This window comes from Atractosteus spatula, chromosome 7 (genome assembly GCF_055471065.1).
Source record: "Atractosteus spatula isolate fAtrSpa1 chromosome 7, fAtrSpa1.hap1, whole genome shotgun sequence".
Classification (NCBI taxonomy): Eukaryota; Metazoa; Chordata; class Actinopteri; order Semionotiformes; family Lepisosteidae; genus Atractosteus; species Atractosteus spatula.
The window spans coordinates 41,047,578-41,066,700 of NC_142712.1; the positions used below are offsets into that span (position 1 = coordinate 41,047,578).

General features: G+C 43.0%; 1 protein-coding gene across 4 annotated transcripts in view; it reads right to left on the reverse strand.

Moving 5' to 3' along the window:
• The window catches only part of atp2b4 (ATPase plasma membrane Ca2+ transporting 4), a 96,598-nt gene that overhangs the window by 76,446 nt on the left and 1,029 nt on the right, over window positions 1–19,123 (reverse strand). For 3 of the 4 annotated variants that reach the window (XM_088920847.1, XM_088920844.1, XM_088920848.1), the window contains exon 1: window positions 16,649–17,793. The exons of the other annotated variant lie outside the window; for it this stretch is intronic. The gene's annotated coding sequence lies outside the window, so the exon portion shown is untranslated. Of the gene's footprint in view, window positions 1–16,648; window positions 17,794–19,123 lie in introns of those variants that run through there. 4 annotated transcript variants of the gene reach the window in all.

Consider the following 19,123-nt stretch of genomic DNA (forward strand, 5'->3'; position numbering starts at 1 on the left):
AAACCTTGTTCAAAGTATATTAGGAAAGAATTGTCATCAATATTTTAGGGGTTGCCAATGTCATTTAGAAATATACTCCTTATTAACTTAGTAACAACTGTGAGAAAAAACCTCTACCATAGATTAATGGCATGTTAGTAATGAAACACTACTCCTGCACAAATGCCTGAACCACACTTCTAAATCTAACAGTTGTATTAAATGCAAAAAATAAATAGGTTTGTTTTTAATACATTAGAAATGTATTAACAATTGGTTTACTACCCATTTATAAAAAGTGTAACGTGGCAACCTCTAACCAGATTTTACTGTAGGACATTTTGGGTTTTGAACCACACCATCCTTCAGTAGGATCAGAAAGTGCCCTGGAAGAAAAATGCTCTTAAGCCTTGAAAACAAGAAATAAGAAAAGAACAAGAATGTGACTCATGACATGCCGAATGGAAGTTAGCTGCCGAAATATTACAAGGGATTAGATCCAAAACTGGAGAATCATCTCGCTTCTAGACAGCACCATCGGACACAGCACAGCTACGCACTGAGAAAGTGTCACAGTTAATTCTCTCCGTTTAACCTTACAGCTCCTCTACCTCACCTAAATTATTTGAACAGCCTTTGGGAAGCATGTTGTATTACCCTGATAAATGACAATGATATGGCAAGCTCTTTGATAATGATAGAACGCCCCCGCTCTGCTAATTACTACAGTTTTGGTCTTTAGTGTTATCAGCTTGTGAGTTGTGCATTAATATCGAAGAACAAGAGCCAGATTTCATATTGTCTCTTAATTATAATCACTCAAAGCACTGTGGCGATCGGAGTTGCGGTGCCATTGTTCCTTGGACTGTTGAACATGGGAAGAGTACTGCAGAACAGGAGGAAATCTGACATCGTTGTCCAGTTCTAGATATAAAAGCAAGAGGAAGGCGTGCAAGTGAGACAAAACTAACCATACACAACAGAAAAACTGCAACAGCTACAAGTCACCTCTTAATTTGCCAGTGCTTCCAAAAATTATATCTTGATACAAAATATTACAAACAGGAAATTTGGCACCTATTGAGCACTGCAACAAATATGCAAATGTTACAACAGTAGATCTATTGGGCTTTCATAACGCAACTTGCCCAGAACTAAGCCTATACAGTATTTACTCAGATTTGGTTTGTGATACTCCAGACACTTTTCTCCAAGTCAAATGGGCAGAAAGATATTGCTGGGGGCTGTTTTAAGGAAAAACAGTTCCCATTAGCTTTTGTAGCAAACTTACAGTAGCTGTAACACTCACTCAACATTTTCCAGTACATTTCTACAGTGTCAAGTTTACAGAACATGTCCCCTTCTGTTTTCAGCTCTTGAAAGGATATGCCGGCTTAGCTGGAATATTTCTTTCAGCTGTAGATAAAATTCCCAAGCAACACAGCACACACAATTCATTCTTGATCTTTCAATCAAAAAGATGGTCCAAATAAGTTTCAATGCCGAGTCAGAAAAGATTTTTTGATATCAACATTACCCCTTTGAGAAGGTCCATTTACTACTCTCCATGATGTAGTCATACCAATGGCATGTGCACAGTGCAACATATTTGGCCAGCCCGAGTACAGCGAAATGGTACAGAACATAAATAAGCTCTAAAACGAAGGAGTCAACCCACAAGTAAGTGATCAAAGCCATAGTCAACAAAATACGCCAACCCTACCATGTATGGAGTTGGCATGCGTGATTGTAAGTAACCATTCTTCTCAATTACTTTAAGCTGGCACACAACTGCAACATGCTTCAGCTGCCACTGCTCTTTGCCATTCCTGCAGTATTAGCACATTAAATCAAAGAGCCAGCTACATATTATTATTAATAATAATAAAGAATATCCTTAAACTTATATAGCACTTTTGTGGACACTCCACCCAAAGCGCTTTACAGGTAATGGGGACTCCCCTTCACCGCCACTAATGTGCAGCCCCTCCCCAAGCATAGGGCAATGGCCCAGTTTGTCCTCACGTGACCAAGCAGTCCACTTTCTGCAGATCATTAAGTCTCTTTCATTATGTGACTCACATCTTGTCACTGGGCATGGTCTGCTTGTGATAGCACAGTAGGGGAATGTGAAAACATCTAGTATGGACAGGTACCTAGTTCATCACAGGTCACAGATTTTCCTATTTGTCTTTGACTTACACTGCTGAGTTAAGGGTTATTCCATGACCAAGTGTCACACTTGGGGAAAAAATCACTACCTCAGATTCCAAGGAGACTTGCTGGGCGACTTTTCCTTTGTTTTTTCTGATTTCAGGAACTCCAGATTACAGACTGTAGGTTCACTGAACCACTATACTGAGAATTAGACTGGGATGTAGTCTGGGGGGTTTTAGTAGACGCGCTGACATTCAAATTGCACAGGATGCGTTTCAGCTAAAAATGTGGTTCACTGGTAATTGCTTGGTCAATTAAATTATGAACTAAAATTGTGTTCATGACCTAAAAGGAAAGAGCAAAAGTCCTGTTATTTGGCACTTGAAACCTCAACAATCTCCCAAAAATTGCTCTAGACGAAAAATAATATACACATTGAATCAAGACTTAAACAGATTAAAGATGAGTAAAGGATAATTTTCTTTACGCTTTTGGAAGGAATTAATTTCTAAGATTTTTGATAACATTCTCAGCAAATTCATCAGTGGTGTCACTGCAGATAGACAAGGTCATGTTGCAAACTTCACAGAATAAATTAACAGATGCAACTCTGCCAAAGATGAACAGCAACTCATCAGATATTCTTCACAGATTTGGAACTGTTGAGCTAACTGTGCTGCAATGTGATAACTTTTTAATTATTGGAAATTCATTTACAGCAGGCAATCCGTTTTATTAATTGAAAATGATGCTACGTTTCTCTAATTTGTCACAGAAGGACTGTGATCACACAATGCTTGTGTAAGCATTCTACTGGCACCCCCATGTCACATAACACTCAACTAATGCAAACGTACCTTTACATAAATGTTCAGTAAATTAAACATCACATTTTATGTAAATTTTGTAAAAAAAGTTTTTTTACAGAAAAGCATATAAATTAATTTAACTTATGGCCAAGTAGCTCTTCCGTACATTTCTACTCTTCATTCATTTTATTTTTATTTCTACAGAGAAATCATGAATGATTTTTTTTAAATGGTGGAACACTGTGTATTCATTATATTATAAAATTTGCTCATAAGATTAGTATTGCATAGAAAAGGACAGGGGTGTATTACCATCTAGATACAGAATAGTAAAGGTCGCCTGGCTCAAGAGTGAAACCAGACTTGTGTAAATAATGGAATTCCAGAACTCTGGAATTCTCACATGCACACAGTCAGCGCCAGTTTTCTTATATCAAAGTGACACCACTCTGTTTACATCCACAGCTCAACCAACCAGCCCGGTGCTACTTTCACAGGGCAGATCCAACTGGTCCTCTCAGGCAGCAGCCGGGCCAGCATGATACTGGAAAATGCAGAGAACTTATACCCGGAGGCCATAAGGCTGTGGGCCCCAGTTTAATACACCTTGTAGCAAGAAAGGAACAACGATCAACCGGTATTGGAGAAACACGTGGTAGGTACTAGCAGACCAATTTCTTTGAAAACAAGCCAAAAAATAAGCAAAGTGTTGTGTATGAAGCCTCCAAAATCGTCTCAAAATTGAGTCTCCACGGCAAGACCTCAAAAGCACTGATTATTAAGGAACGAGTGTCGTATCCTGACCCAGTAGACCGGAAGTCCAGAGTGAACCATGATCTAATGAGACTAAAAACACAAAGCTCAGGGAGGCCAGGCTCCAGATCCCATCGACACGGTGTGCCTAGACGTAGGGCCACACCCACCTGCAACAGAGACATGAGGTCTAAACTCTTTTCACTCTGGGCCTAATTGTACCACTGAAAGCCATAATGAAGGAAGAAACAACAAGAAAAACACATGCGGATGCATCTTTGTGAGCATCACAGTAACTAAGTAAACACAAGAGCTAATTACAAGAAGCTTTTAGCATGGCCTAAAATAGAGCCACAAAACCGCTGCCATTAGCGCACCCAGAGACTCAGGAGACTGTCAAACCGTAATGAGAGTCACAAGCTATATGCAGACAGTACAGGGATTTGAATCATGGACTCCCATTCCTGATGGGAGTCATCGGGAATCATTCCCACATGTAGTCCTACATATCTTTAATGTAGATAAAGAGGCTACCGATACCCCAGAAAAGCTACAAGACTGTAGGAGCGAGCTGCCATCTCTTCAGCCCTGTCGGAACAGCACAGTATATAAACAGTCACTCACTCTGCTGCCACGACAGCTTCCCAAAGCAGCACTGACTCGTTTTATGACCAGAAAGATCTGGGCAACCTTTAACAAAAGCTCATTCTTAGACTAGTGTTGCCTCCCGGACTGACCCCCTCACGTGTTCTCCCATTTCCAAAGGCCTGCTTTAAATGAACTCGCTTGTCTGCCTTGCGCGAGTAGGACTGAATGTGTGTGCACGCAAGCGCATTTGGGTGTTTGTGTACGTGTGCGCAATAAGGGGAAAAACACATTTTATTGAAGTTAAATGAACAGTAAAATGCATCTTAATGACACACAACAACATGGCTCTCATGATGGGCATTCCCATTAGGCAAAAGCAATAAAAGCACGAATGAGTACAATGTGAACTTGACAAACTGAAAAAGGACTTCACAAAAGCCAGACACAAAGACATGGGATCCCCTCTGGTCAGGGGCACAAAGCGGAATCCTGATCTCCACAGCTCAGGTCCTGCTCCTAACTGGCTTGGATAAGGACGCTGGGCTTGTGAAGTTGAACAGCTGTCCCTTAGCACCACAACTGCTGGACCGCATTTCATCCCAGAACAGCGATGGATAGCGATCTGCCGCATCATGTCTGAACTGAGAACAAATCTATTCAACAGAATCCTTATCTTGTATCTGTTTCGACAGGACCATGATTTACCGCTGCTGTAAGAAAGAAAATTCTCCTGGCTGCTCCACACATATCCAGGCGTTTGGCTGCCTCCTGTGTTCTTTTAACAATGTGCTCACCACACCCACTTCCCGGGCTACACAGCTTTTAAAATAATGCAGCTTTTTTCTGTCACACTGGATTTACAAACAATATCATCTTCCTCCAGTGTGCTGTTCCTTGCTACTTGTACAAGACAGCTACAAAATATACAGTTTAATAATAGTGCCTTAGAAAAGCCATTGGGAAAGATGTACATCACTTCTTTCACCTTTCCTCCAATCTATAACAAGAATAACATTTCTTTTTTCACATAGAACAGGAGGTCAGATTCTTGCACAATTAGAAGGGAGTTAGTTACTTGCGTGTAGTGCTGTAGCAGCCCAGGAAACTGCCCAACACTTGTGTTGTAACAGATTCTTAATCACACAAACCTGACCACTGTCGAGGTGCAGAGCTGTCTGGACATGTGGCAGGCAAAGAATGTGCCAGTGGACAAGCAGATAACGTTCAGGCATTCTGCAGTCCTTTTAGGCTTCTCTTCACACAGCAGGTCCTCCCAGAAGGCCACACTCTCCCTGCCTGAGAGAGGAGGGCAGCGCAGGCATTTCAGCTAAGAGTTTCCCTCTTGGCCTTCCGCCCAGTGACTAAATTAGAACCGTGCATTCACCAGGCACCTCAGAGACACAAACAACATCCACCAACTGCGAGAACGAAAGAGAAAACAAGCAAAGAATGATCCAGAGCACACCTACAAAAGAAAGTAAACCCCATCCAACAGCAAGTTCCAAAACTGGGTTTATTTTTTCCCCCCACTCCAAGATTGAATCATGCCACATATGGCAAGCTTGGGTTTTTCATCTCTCTGAAAGGAAGATCACTCGGATGCAGAAGGGACAAAACAGGGCCTTAAAAACAGAGCTATGCCTCTCCCAAGGTGTCTGTAATACCCTGCTCTCCACGGTAAACAAAGACCACACGCCTTGAGCTACTGAATATTTAAGAGCTGGAATGCTGAGGCATGAGAAGGAAAAGGAACAAACCAAGAGTCCCTGTGCATTTGAATCACTGCCTTCTGATCCTGCGAGAAGGCTGACTAACACTCGACAAGCACACACCACATCTTCATATTGTGAGATGTTGAAGTCTCTGGACTCTTGAACACCTCAGTGCTCTTTAATGACAGCACTTCTGTTGTTTAAATACTTAAAAAAAGAGGAGACACACAGCATGTAGCAGCACAGTACCAAAGATCAGAAGACAGCAAAAAACAGCAGTGATCAAAACTGCCTTGAACACTCTTTTCATTCAGCTTGTGCTTAATTAGCAAACATTCTAATATTGGCAATGTAAAGCACTGATGGGTTTCTAAAGCACCACCTAAAATAAACCTGGCAAACCTCCTGTAGCAATAACCAGGGCTTCTGTCCCCATATCCTTACTGCAGGCACCAGCAAACACCAACAAGGTCTCCCTTGTTCAACAATCTCAGAGCTTTGCCAAATACAGAACAGGGGAAAAAAAATCACTGGAAATGTTCTAAAGAGCAATGTTATGGTCTCCCACTTGAGAGTAACAGAGTGCACAGAAATATTCTAAGATGACAGATTAGAGTTATCATTCACCCAATCTTCATCGTGCGAGCGTCGGTACTTGACCCAAGGATCTCAGGGATCTTGCTTCTGTAGTAGGGCTGGGTAGCTTGTTCCATTTGGATGGGTGAGAAAGATCAGGTCAGTCAATTCCTGACTGAAGTGTGCAACAAATCACTTTTCGGGATTTCTCAGTTCTGCAGTGTCATACTAAAATCCCCCCCAATCTGTTTTCATACGCTAAGAAGACTTGACTGTTGACTGATGCTCAGTCTGAACACCTGCATCTCTTCACCTACTCTGTTCCCTTGGTCATCCCTTCTCCAAGTAAATGTACATGTGACCTGCAGAATTGAAAAATGCAACTTGGATTGCCATTTTGGAAACTGGAGATTATATTCAGGCAATCTTAATTACTTTCACAAGGTGTAAATCCTGCAAACAAAATGCCTACCTCCAATATAATGGGATTTTTAATTAAATGTTAGAGATATCTAATGGATCGTCTCTCCCACTGGGAAAATAATCCACTTCACTCTACATTTACCTGGCCTCACACTTACCAAATAAAGTCTTTTATCTGCTAGTTATACCTGCCACAGCTATCTGCTTACTCTTTCCTAGGAGTTTTTCCACTGCAGCTCTGTAATGAAGACCATATTAATGGTGACACATTTATCCACCAAAGAAAAAAAAGAGCACAACACTTGTACCACATTCGAAAGCGAATTTTAAATCGCTACAGCCTGACATTTCAAAAGAAATGTGCTCTCACCACACTGCCATTAACCACTAATTACTTCATTGAAGTGTTCAATTAAGCATTAACGTAATGGAAAAATACGAAATTCACAGTACACAGATTTTATTAGAAATTAAATCAATTTACAAGGAAACTCTGAAAATTATATGTACAATTGGATCAGCCTTGACTGATAGTGTTGAGCTATTTTTTTCCCTTGATCGTCCACACCTTATTTTGTGACCACACCTTAACACTGTTTTAACGAGCTGAGAACCTTTGGGCATTTAAGCTTTTTGAATCACAACGGGTAAGACCTCTAAATTCAGAGGTGGCATATTTTTTAATCTCACACCTGCGACTGACCCGGAAGCACAGCCCCATCCTCTGGTCCGCTACCCGTACGGCCCTTCCTGGACCGACACCCTGATAAAGTCCACAGGTCTGCCTCTGCACACCTGCACACTCACAAGGCCTCTACTCCCATGACCGGCCACGCAAACACCCTTCAGGAACTCTGCAAGGGCCTTAACTTTTACAGTATTTAAACAAAAAGATGCTGACTGACAAATGTTTCAACCATGGAAATCAGAACCCTACCGCACAGCAGTTACAGCTGTTGCTTCCAGTGTTACTGCTCAAGTCAAAGGCTCAGCATCAGACACTGAATGATGCATCTCATTCCTCCGTGGCCAACACGGAGGCCCCTTAACGCAGCCCTTCCTTCCCCTTTACCAGTTATTCATAAAAGGGTCTGCTTTTATGAAAAAAAAAACAATCAATAATCAATCCTGTCAAGTTTCTCAAGTATCTGTGGCACGAGGATCAAATTGGGGTTATGCAACACATGCGGGTTTCTTTGTGTCTACAGGGGTTCAAAGGTGCAAGCTGACAAATGTGGCCAAACCTGACCCCAGAAGCAAACTCCTGCAGGTCAATCTGAGCAGCTGCTTTGCTCAGTTTACTTAGCTGGCTAACTCAAGCAGCAAGGATGTCGCAGCTGAAAAAGAAATAGAGGCAGCTTAAATTGTTGCTTTTCCAAGGTGTTGCTTTAAACGAGACAAGTTTCCCTTTTGCATTCCCATAATGATGAGTTTCACTCTTTAATCCGTTTATTTACAGCGAAAGACCTGTCAGCCAAGCAGAGGTCCTGCCAAGCACCATAAATCTCAAGAGGCTTTTTGTATTATGTATTAATAGAGCAGCAAACTCACAAATGCATCTGCAGACTGTCAGATCCCTAGGTAGGTTCAGCAAGTTCCCTTGGCTGAAGGCGAATTTGCTAGTTGTTTATAGAATCGGGTGCCGTTCACCGACCCATCGTGACACAGGCAGTGCTGGCACTGGACAAGTCTCCGCAACCACAGTTTCTGTCTCTCAGCGGGGATCTGTATCTGGAAACGCACCAGAACCCACCACAGGGAGCACTTCTCTTTGAGCACAATCACTTACGGGCAGATGGAACAAATCGTATTATAGGCAATGATTCACCCTTCGAAAATCCGTAATTGGTGGAGTGGGTCAAACTTACTGCAATGCAAGGTTTTAGCTGTTCATGTAAACATTAAAAGCCTGGGACCGCCCAATCCAGCACAACACAATCCATTCTCCACTATCCTATTCTGTTTTTTACAATACCTTTCCATGCCTGGATAATGAGCTTGTAATGTTCATTGTTTTCCAGGATGCCAGGAAACCCTGCTAAGCACCGCCCGCTGTTCCCTGAATGCCCAACTCCTGTCTACAGAAGGCGCTGGCATGATGGACACATGAGAGTTACACCAGAATAAAAAAAAAAAGGACAGTCTCTTGGCACCCAGTTGTTGCTTTTCACCGCTCACTACACAGAAGGGCAAAAAAGTAAACATAAAGAGAGATACAAGCTTATAAAAGAAGAATATCTGCTCTCTGTGGGAGCCTTGCAACTCTCCAGAGGGCTATTTTACGGAGATGTTTCTGGTTTTCAGAGTCCTTTCTTTTCCTGTCATTTCTCTTGTATCATTTTTTAATGCATCACCACCCGACCCCTCAACCTTCTATGCCAAATTTGCAGCACAGCTCTTACAGTGTCACAACGCACACAAGTCTGCTGAATTCCGATTACATTCAGAGCCGTGCAGTGGGCTACAAACAGTTCCATGCATTTCCCCAAGAGACGCACCCATCCCTCTGCAGCAACAAGCTCAGAGAAATCTGGACTCAATACACAGCTGTCCTGATCACAACAGGGGTCTATTGCAGAGAAGAGACGACAAGACATGCAATTCTGCCACATTACAATGAGATCATTAGAGAACAGTGCATTTCAGAGAGCTAAACAAAATGTATAATGGCATCATGAAACTCCAGTGACACACATACGTGCACACAAAAACATTTTACTTTCCAGCTAAATGGTCAAGCGCCTCTGTTCTGGAGAGGCCACAGGTCTTATCTCTTTCAGCAGTGCTGTGGATCTGGCGAGAGAACCGCAGTCCACATTTTCAAGCTACACAGTCCTCAGCCAAGCACGCATTAAATGTTAATTTATTCATCTATTTATTTGATAAGCAGTTGTCTCCCAGTGCAGAGCACAGCCTGCATTCACTGATCACAATGAGCGCAACAATGCAAGGAAGCTCATTGGCATGCTATTGAGTTTCTCACTCAATTAGTATAAGTAACAGCCACTGCTCACCATGACTTTACTTATGTAGCCTAATGCCAATATCTAAACCATATTGGCAATTTGCTAAATTCTTGCTTTCCCAAGTGGCAATCTAAAATCCACTTAGGCTTCTTTTCATTTTGCTACTTATGCTGATCTCTAAACAAAGTGGTAACTGAAATGTTTGTCCTACCATCAGAGCCACGACTGGAAAAAATTGTCCAGTCTTTCAAAACCCCCAATTTCTTGACAATGATACAGACATTTGCTTAGTAAAGAACCCTGGGTTCACCATTCACCCTTAAATTATTAATCAAAATTAATTGCAAAATACATTAATTTCGTACTTAACTCGGTGAATGACTTTTTAAATTAAGGAAAGAATTTTCGGTGGTTTATTCACAAACCAGCTCACACTGTGAGCTGATGTGGCTGCTCAGGCTGAAGGCAGAATCTGAAATTATAGAATAAAAGGGTTTGCGATTGCGGTTTAAAGATCAACCCTGACTTGGAAAAAAAGGGAGGGGTGCAGTTCATGTCCCAGAACCCTCACTAATTCTAATTTCCATAAAGCATGGGGCTATCGCATTCATACAGCTGTTGAACATTTTTGCATTGGCGTTACTGCCGCCCACATAGGATGACAGCTTTGTGCATGCAAGGCACACTTCCACAGGGAGTCCAAGAAATGACCTCATGTGGGAACACAATCCAAACATGACACTGCTCCACCACGGAATCTTATTCTCTCATCCCAGCTTTAGCTGCATCTATCCAGCTGAGCCGAGGAGTGCCTCTTAACTGGAGGCAACTAGGCTTCGCTAACCAAACACAGCTTGCTCTGCACAGGAATAAAAGGATCCTCCCCATAGCACTAAAAAAGGGAATGGCTTCGATTTTCTGGGAAAAAAAAATCCTGCCCCGACAACAAAGCAGGCAAGGCAAGACTTGGAAAATATACCGGGCTACCTCCATGCCAAACGGCCTCTCCCGCCCCCCAGATAAATACACAAGTTCATTCGATAGAAGGCTAAACTATAAAGAATACACTCTTCAAATTGTCAGTACTCAAATAGGTCAACTATACAGCATAACCCATTATTGTACAGGAATGACTCCTTAGTCCTCCACACTAGCAGAACCTCATATAAAGGTATATAAGGGGTCTCTACTTTGGAATCAGTCCAGAAAACCGCAACACGATACATTCATGGGCTCGAAGGAATATCTCCTTTGACAGAAATTAGTTTTCGTGAACAGAGAAGGCTACAAGAGGACCTCATTCAAGTATTCACAATCTCCAAAGAAACTGACAAAGGGGCAACACATTAGACTTCTTTGAAAACAGTGAAACTTAAACTACAGGACACAGAGGGACACTAAGGTGGAGTGCATTTAAAATCGAGAACAGGAGGCACTTTTTTTTAGAAAGAGTTTAGAACAAGCTGCCAGCCCTGTTGACAAAGCTGGTTCCCCGGCTTCTTTCAAGAAAGGGCAGGATGGGAGCAAACTAGCAACAAAACGAGCTTGACGGGCCAAATCCATTATACAAAAGGCCACTCTCCTTCTGTATGTTCTCTGCTGACCCACAAAAAGTTAACAAAACAAACACTTCACATTCTGCCTGCGTGAGAGTCAGGAATAAAGCACTGGGTCACATAAACTGTTCGGGGAAATTCCCCTCTTTTTTAAATTGCACATTATTGAGCTGCCTAAAATTGTATGTAACCCTGCATAATTTGGTTAAGACAAATCTAACAGAAACCTCAAAGCACTTTTGACCATTCTCAGTTCCGGAACAAGCTGTGAAAACAATCTCAGTCTTTAAAACAATAATTCCACACCTGCTTGCACACCAATATATTAGGGGGAGTACAGAGATGACCTTGAGGCAGCCAGACTCCAGTAAAAGAAAGCAGAAACATTCTGCATCGGACAATGATCAGACACATTAGACTGACCATTTTTAAAATCACATGGCTGTGCATGAAGTGTTATGCAAATGATTGGCTTGTCAATCTCTAGAATTTTTCCTGGCAAAATTTAATACCACTTGACAGACAACCAGACAGATATTAAATACATGCAAATAAATAAGCACAGAACAAGAGTAAGACATTCAACCGCTCTGCCCATTTGGTAGTTGGTACAGTAACTGAGGCAAAGACCTCACCCACCTGCTTCTAGAAGTAGCCAGTGTATCGGCTCCAATAACACAACCGGGTAGTCTGTCCCATTCTCCCGGGATAACGAAGTGCCTCCCTGTTCTCGGTTTTAAATACACTACCATGTAGTTTCCAATTGCATTCTCTGGTTTGCATTTCACCAGTGCTTTCATTTACAAAAACGAAAAAAGAAAAATGTTGTGGTCATTCAAAAAGCTCAATCCTGAACTGTGGGCACACAATGCAGAACGACACCAATTTAAAAAAAACACTGAAGAAAAAGCGTGACATGTTTCTGAAATATGTCGTATTACAAAGTGAGCACGGTGGTAATTTTACAATTCCTGGGGCCATAACCCACAGACGGATCCTACGAGAGGGGGGCCAGCAGGGCCATCTGGCCTGGGCCTCACCTCACAGGGGGGCCTCACCTCAGCCAAGGGTGCGTGGTCGTCCACTTTAACCCTCTGGCTGCGTTTGTGAGGCGAATTTGGGACTTTTACCATATACTGCGACTCTTGACTCAAGTCCGCGGCTGTGAAAAAACATCCCCCTTTCAGTACTGAATCTACCGTTCTTTAGGAGTTTCAGTATGCCCGCCTTAATCTTCCCACCATGCCATTCTTGACGTTAAAATATTTTTTACCCCTCTTCCCAAACAATGAGGGGGCCTCACAATGTGAAATGGCCCGGGCCTCATCTGAGGTCTCACATCAGGCATTGGCAGAAACAGTGCTGCAGCACTGCAGCTCCACAAGTACTGCCTCCCTCCCCCGTCCCAACCCATTCACCTGCACTCTAAACAGGAGGGAGGCGTCAGACTTCGCTCTTCTAGTTCTGCGGTTTCCCAGAGGACTGTCGCTGCTTAAACGGGGCGTCTGAAGGCAAGACAACGCAAGACAAAGGCCTCGACTCCACAGTGGTGTAGTCACAGCCGTTGCAGGGCACCCGGCGGTGCGGTCTTGTACTCCACCCACAGCTGCACTAACTCTACAGCCTCTCCTTCCAACCCATCTGCCACTAAGGGCATCGGGCTTCCTTGGAAACTGGGAGTACAGTACAAGTATACAGGGCATCATTTTGGAAGAAAAAAAAAATCAAAAAACCTTTTCATATTCATCTGTAAAACTCCAAATCCTAACTTAGAAATCGTGGACGAATTATTCACCATTATTCATTATGAGCTTGATGTACGCTGAAATGTCAACAAGGCCATCTGACTGGTGAAGGCTCGCCATCACTATGCCTTAAAAGGTTTGAAATATCTAACTGAATATTAAGATGGGTGAATTGGAATATTAAAAATATTTAACGAGCATTACAGCAGGTAGCACACGTGCTTGAAAAGGAATGAATGTCAGTGACTCACGCCAGAAATCCCCACACCCCCCCACCACCACCACCAAAAAAAAAAGAATTCCCTTCTTCAGAATTCTGTACCCTCACAAAATCATTTTCTTACGTCGCATTAAAATTAGAACTGGTCAATATCAACTGTGAGAATGGCGTTGAGCTGGATCATCAAAGCTTTAGAAAAAAAGATGAGGATTTCACATTCCCCGCAGATGATCACATCGGTATTGCAAGACTGCAACTACCGAACCCGAGAATTCAGCACCGTTCAAGTTTGCTTTTCATAACCGGACACTGAGCTAAGGCGAGAACTGAAAATGGCACAATGTTTTCGAGACGTACAGTAGGCCTGCGCATAAAGGCAATAATAGGCCTTACTGTCTAGAGCAGACCGCTGTTTGACTGAGTGCACAACTCCGGTGTTCTCCTGTTTGCTTAGGAGGAACATTTGCCGTTTAAGGTACCGTTAAAAAGGCGCATTTTTTTCCAAAAGTAGTTCAAGTAGGTAGCCGCGTCAGCATGCGTAGGCTGCAAAGAACAGGTAACGGGTTTACATGCTGAAAAGAAAAAAAAAACTCACACCTGAAGAAGGCTCCAAAGCCGAAACGTTGCGTTTCCTCTCTTTTCTTCTCAGCATGGAATAAACCCGTTACCTGTTCATTTTTTTTTTTAAAAGGTCAGGCATTCACCTTTTTCTTTGCAGTCAAAGACGCGCTCGAAGCCCGCAAACGCGGCAGGGGCCAGGACCACAGAACGTGCGCGAGCTTAAGCCAATCACCAAGTCCATGACCTCAACGCTCGGGGACACTTGGAGCCCTGTCGCACCGCGGTCTCTCAAGCCGGAAAGTTAGAATTCTCCTTCTGGGCGTCGAAAAGCAGAAACAGCTTCTGTTATCCTTCCTGCTGTTCGGCTTTCCAACTCCACCCATTAACAAATTGGTATGTCACCATACCAGTTGAAACTGAATGTAACTTGTATGTTTTCATACAAGATTAGACGCACAGAAAAAAAATACCTCGGCCCCGTACAGACGTTCTCGTGTGGTAGACGGTTTTATTTTTGTTTAAAACACGCTGCCCATTTCAAGTAAGGTTCATCTGTCACTTATGAGGCAATCTGTATCGAAATCACATTAATAAGTAACGACATTTTCTTGCGCTGCATAAACGTATCAACGGTGCTGTCAGCTCGTCATTGCTTTAGTTACTCGTTAAATACACAATGTCTTAAAGTAACTTGACTGATCCCAGTTTAAGAACTGTCCCGTACAACAAGCGAGGTGTTACAACGGACAAGAGATCGGAGATTCAAGACTTACACTTTTGAATAGCTTATCCTGGAACTAAGGCTGTCGGAAATGTTATTCTCGGAATTGTGAAGACAGAGCGTCTTTACAATTTATTAGGCGCGACTGTGCGGGACGCAAGCTGCCAACCCTGTAGCTTATAAGGGTACCATGTCTAGCGCCGTTCTCCCGTTATGCGCCTGCACTAGAGTCAACAGCACCGGCTTTGCTGGTAGTGTTATTCGAAGTGTCTTAACTGATTAGCAATCACCATTTAAGACGGTCTCTGTGTGCGTGCGCTTGCATGATATTCCATAAAACCCTGCACGCAGCCCCGGCGCCATTCAAAACTTATTTTCTCCCCAAATCAGAGCTGTAGTATCGCCTATTGATTCCCCCCCCCATCACCTGTGATTCTGGTGTGTCTTTTCACGAACTCCCCTGAGGTAATTTACACTGCGTGTGCTTATGCCCAGCCACCGACGTTTTGGTATTAGTCTTCTTCAGGTCATATAAAACTGGCTAAATGGCGGTGCAGTTCTTGTATTACAGCCATTTTAACAGAGAAGTTTTAAAACAAATTGCTGTGGTTTCAAAAAAGGGCAGTCACCTCTAAATAGCGATGCAGCCCTCTGTTAATTTGTTACGGAAGAATATCGGCCCACGTTTAATTCATGTACTTCTGAAGATGAATGTTTAAAAATCACCTGTTAGGAGAGAAACAGACCCCGCCATCAAAAACGAACACCTTGGCCGATTCCGAAACTGTACAATTTATCAAGAGGAGAGTAAGGAGGAAACCGTTTGTAGTTTGTTGTCTATATATGGTCTAATTAATGGAGATCTCTGATTTTAGACTCCCCAGCAAACTAATTCCACCGTGTGATACTTTATAGGTTTAACCTGCCGAATGACAAACCCAGGTCTCAGAGGTGAAGAAATCCTGCCGCGCGCTGTAGGGCTACTTCTGGAACTGGTGACTGTGATGCGGAAAGGGACAGTCCAGCGCTTGTCCGTCCGGAAGAAATCAATACTCTCTACAGTAAGTGAACGAGTCTGATCCCGCGACACCCCGCTCTACAGCTCTGTACCGACACTTCCAGAGGTAAAGGACAGTCGTTCTCCCTCCCCGTTTTATTTCAGCGTCTCGAACGCTTTCTGCACAACGCCTACCACTGCGCTGCTTTCCCTTCAGGGTATTGTAGATGGATCAAAAGAGCATTACAAGAGCATGGTCAACTCATATGACAAAGCCGTAAGGGTAATTATTTTCAGAAAAAAAAAACATTTATTGGCCTCACTCATCAGCAAGTACTTCTTTTTTTTTTCCTCCAAAGCAGTTTTCACCGCCAGACCACGAGCGGTGGCATGAGAATCCCATCTTTTTACCCCCATCGCTCCCATTAAAACAAGTCATACAACATATGGGTACATGGTACTGTACATAGGTAATGCCTGACGAAACATCTATACAGGCTTCCTGATGATACTACTAAGAAGCCGACCCTCCCCTTTGGGGCGCCGAAAAATATTCACGTACAGTTAATAGCGTATTTCTTATAGCCTAAGCCTAACACAACCCAACACACTTAACAGTAATAGTTTTCATGTCCCCAACCTCTCCAAATCGATAACAAGACCTAATAAATCACAGTCCCTCCAGTCACCCTCCCCACCCCTCCTCCCGTCACCTCCGCTCGCTCGTAATGGACTGCAATGCCTTCGTTTTACTTAAGCACAGTAACAAACTCGACCAGGCAACAGCAGGTTAAAAACCAGGCGAGCAGAATGCCCGCACAGACACACACACCTGTGGAAAATACAGCGTAACTAAGAGAGCGAGAAAAAACGACCGAGACCAACCTCACTCTTTACTTGATAGATGAAGCTTCAGGCTCTATCAAACATGACGGCAGATGTGTAGAAAAAAAAACTCTTTTCTTCCTTTCACCTCTTCTGTATATTTATATGCGTTTAATCCAAGCTTCCGCCTGTGGCGGTGGAGGTAACGCGAGAGAGGATTCCCCCTTTCAGTCCGTTTTCTTCTTTCTGAATAGGGCTCAGAAACTCTGGCACTAGATAGCCGGTATTCTAGTACACTACCGTGGAAGAAGAGAAAAGGCGAACAACCAAATCTCAGTCACGCAAGATCTTCCCTAAGTGAAGACCGATAATACCTGCAGAAAATGCCGTTCCTGATTTTTCTTGGCAAAGACGACGCTAAGCGTGTTGTTTTTTTCTTTGGAGATTCACCTACAATTCGTTTGCTTGTAGCTGTTGCGTTTATGCCCCAAACTGAGAATGTGACATTCCTCAAAAATCGCCGGGATCAATACTTTCCGTGCGATTAATTAATTGCAAGATTCAATACGGTTAATAATTCGTCCCTTGTTTTCGCAGCCGCGTCAGAGTATAGCAGTTAATGAATCGGTATAAACAACAGGTTTGGACAAAATCTTAGTCGGCTTTCTGGTTTGAGGGAAAAAGAAAGATAAGAGTCCAGAACAAAATTCCGAAAAAAATACTTTGGCGTTGAAAAACAAGCAGCTTGATTTTTTTGTTTGGTTGAAATACAGTAGTTTTTTTTTACTATTTTAGAATAATTGTTTTAAAGCGAATAAAAGCACATCTAGCGATGCACCAAAAACAACAATATCGCACAGGTTAGAAAACAAACATGAACACTAATATCTGTAGCGACTGCAGTCTCTATTCACAACCCACATGTATATGGAAAATAAAATTCCTTTCCCCTCCAAAGAGGAGGAAATTATTACGGCAGAGGGATATCCGCTGGCTTTAGTTTCTTCTGGATTCCTGTCCTGGCCGGGGTATCAGAGCGAGACCGGCTGTCCCCGTTTCGGTTTGTTTGCTTGACTCTGGTGCTGTCGCCGGCGGTCGGGTTCCCGCCTGGCGCACTGTGACAGGCTGAAGGCGAGCGGACAGTCGCAGACTCACTCCGGACTGCAGAACAATGGCAGCGCGCAACTCAACCCACCGACTGCTGCGGCTGGAAAGAGAGAGAGAGCGACCGAGCTGGCCGGGGAACAGCCGAGGGGAGGGAGGGACTGCTTTGGGATTAGTCATTTAAGGTGGATCTGCGAGAAACGTTCGGCCGGCGGGCGACGGGTTGCGTTTTTAAGGAACCGCCTTCCGAACTAATCCATGAAGACGAAAACGTGTTAGTGCGGGTTAGTTGGGTATACGTAAGTGTTATTTCCACCCCGCGTTTTGCTCCCCAAGAAAAAAATAAAACTTCCGCCAACTATTTTAGACTGTCCCTGGCTCTTTCCCAATTGATTGCTAATCGAGTCAGGAAAAAATATTTTCATGCATACATCAGTACGCGGCGCCCTGTACAAGGAGTTAAAAGTAATTGGGGTTATTAACAGCTAAACCGTACTAAAAGAACATTGATAAGTTTAAGGTGGATCTGATTACAATATTCATTGTGTAATAATTTTAAACTTGCAGTTTGTTGAACGACAGTAGTAAGGCAGTCCTGCACTAATAGTGACGTTTGAAGATATAATATTTTGGCAACCACAGCAAATACGAACAGCGGATACTCCGGTAGCTGAATAAGAAAGGCACCAATTAACCCTATATGAGACAAAATGGACTTTAGATTTAATCAGTGGATTGTTTTTCGTTGATCGTTTCAGGACAGAATTTTCGCACCACCCGACAAGTGGCGCGGCGCTGGAGCGAGGAGTCTCATTCCACTCTGAAAGGCCCGGAGAATGGAGACAATTGTTGATATTTCCTCTCTAAACAGCAACATTTATTGAACGGAACGTTTTTAAAAGACAAGTTCAACAACTGACAACACTATATTCCATTAAATAATAATACAACACACAGTTCATTCTACATCATTCAAGATAACACATTTACAAATGAGTGATTTGCATGCCAGAGTACAGCGAACCATACACACACAAACAATAAAGTATCTTAAAATTTCTGGAGTCAATACTTCACAATAAAGCAACTTATTAGTATTGTTTATGTCAAATGACCAACAATACAGCTAATTAAATACTTTAAATTAAGGGTGTTGGGGTGTATGGGGTGTGAACCCCGGTGTCCTAAGTTTCCTCCTGGCCTTTACCAGTCATGGCCTCCTAATAATCCCCACCTATAAATTGGCTTCATCAGTCTGTTCTCCTCCCCACTGGTAGCTGGTATGTACTGTAGTGAGCTTGTACTATGGCTGCCGTCGCATCAGGCACGTGGGTGCTACACATTGGTGGTAAATGAAGTGCTAAAGCATAAAAGTGCTTTGAGTGGCGTTTCCAGAAAAGCGCTGCATACGTGTAAGGATATTATAGTTCT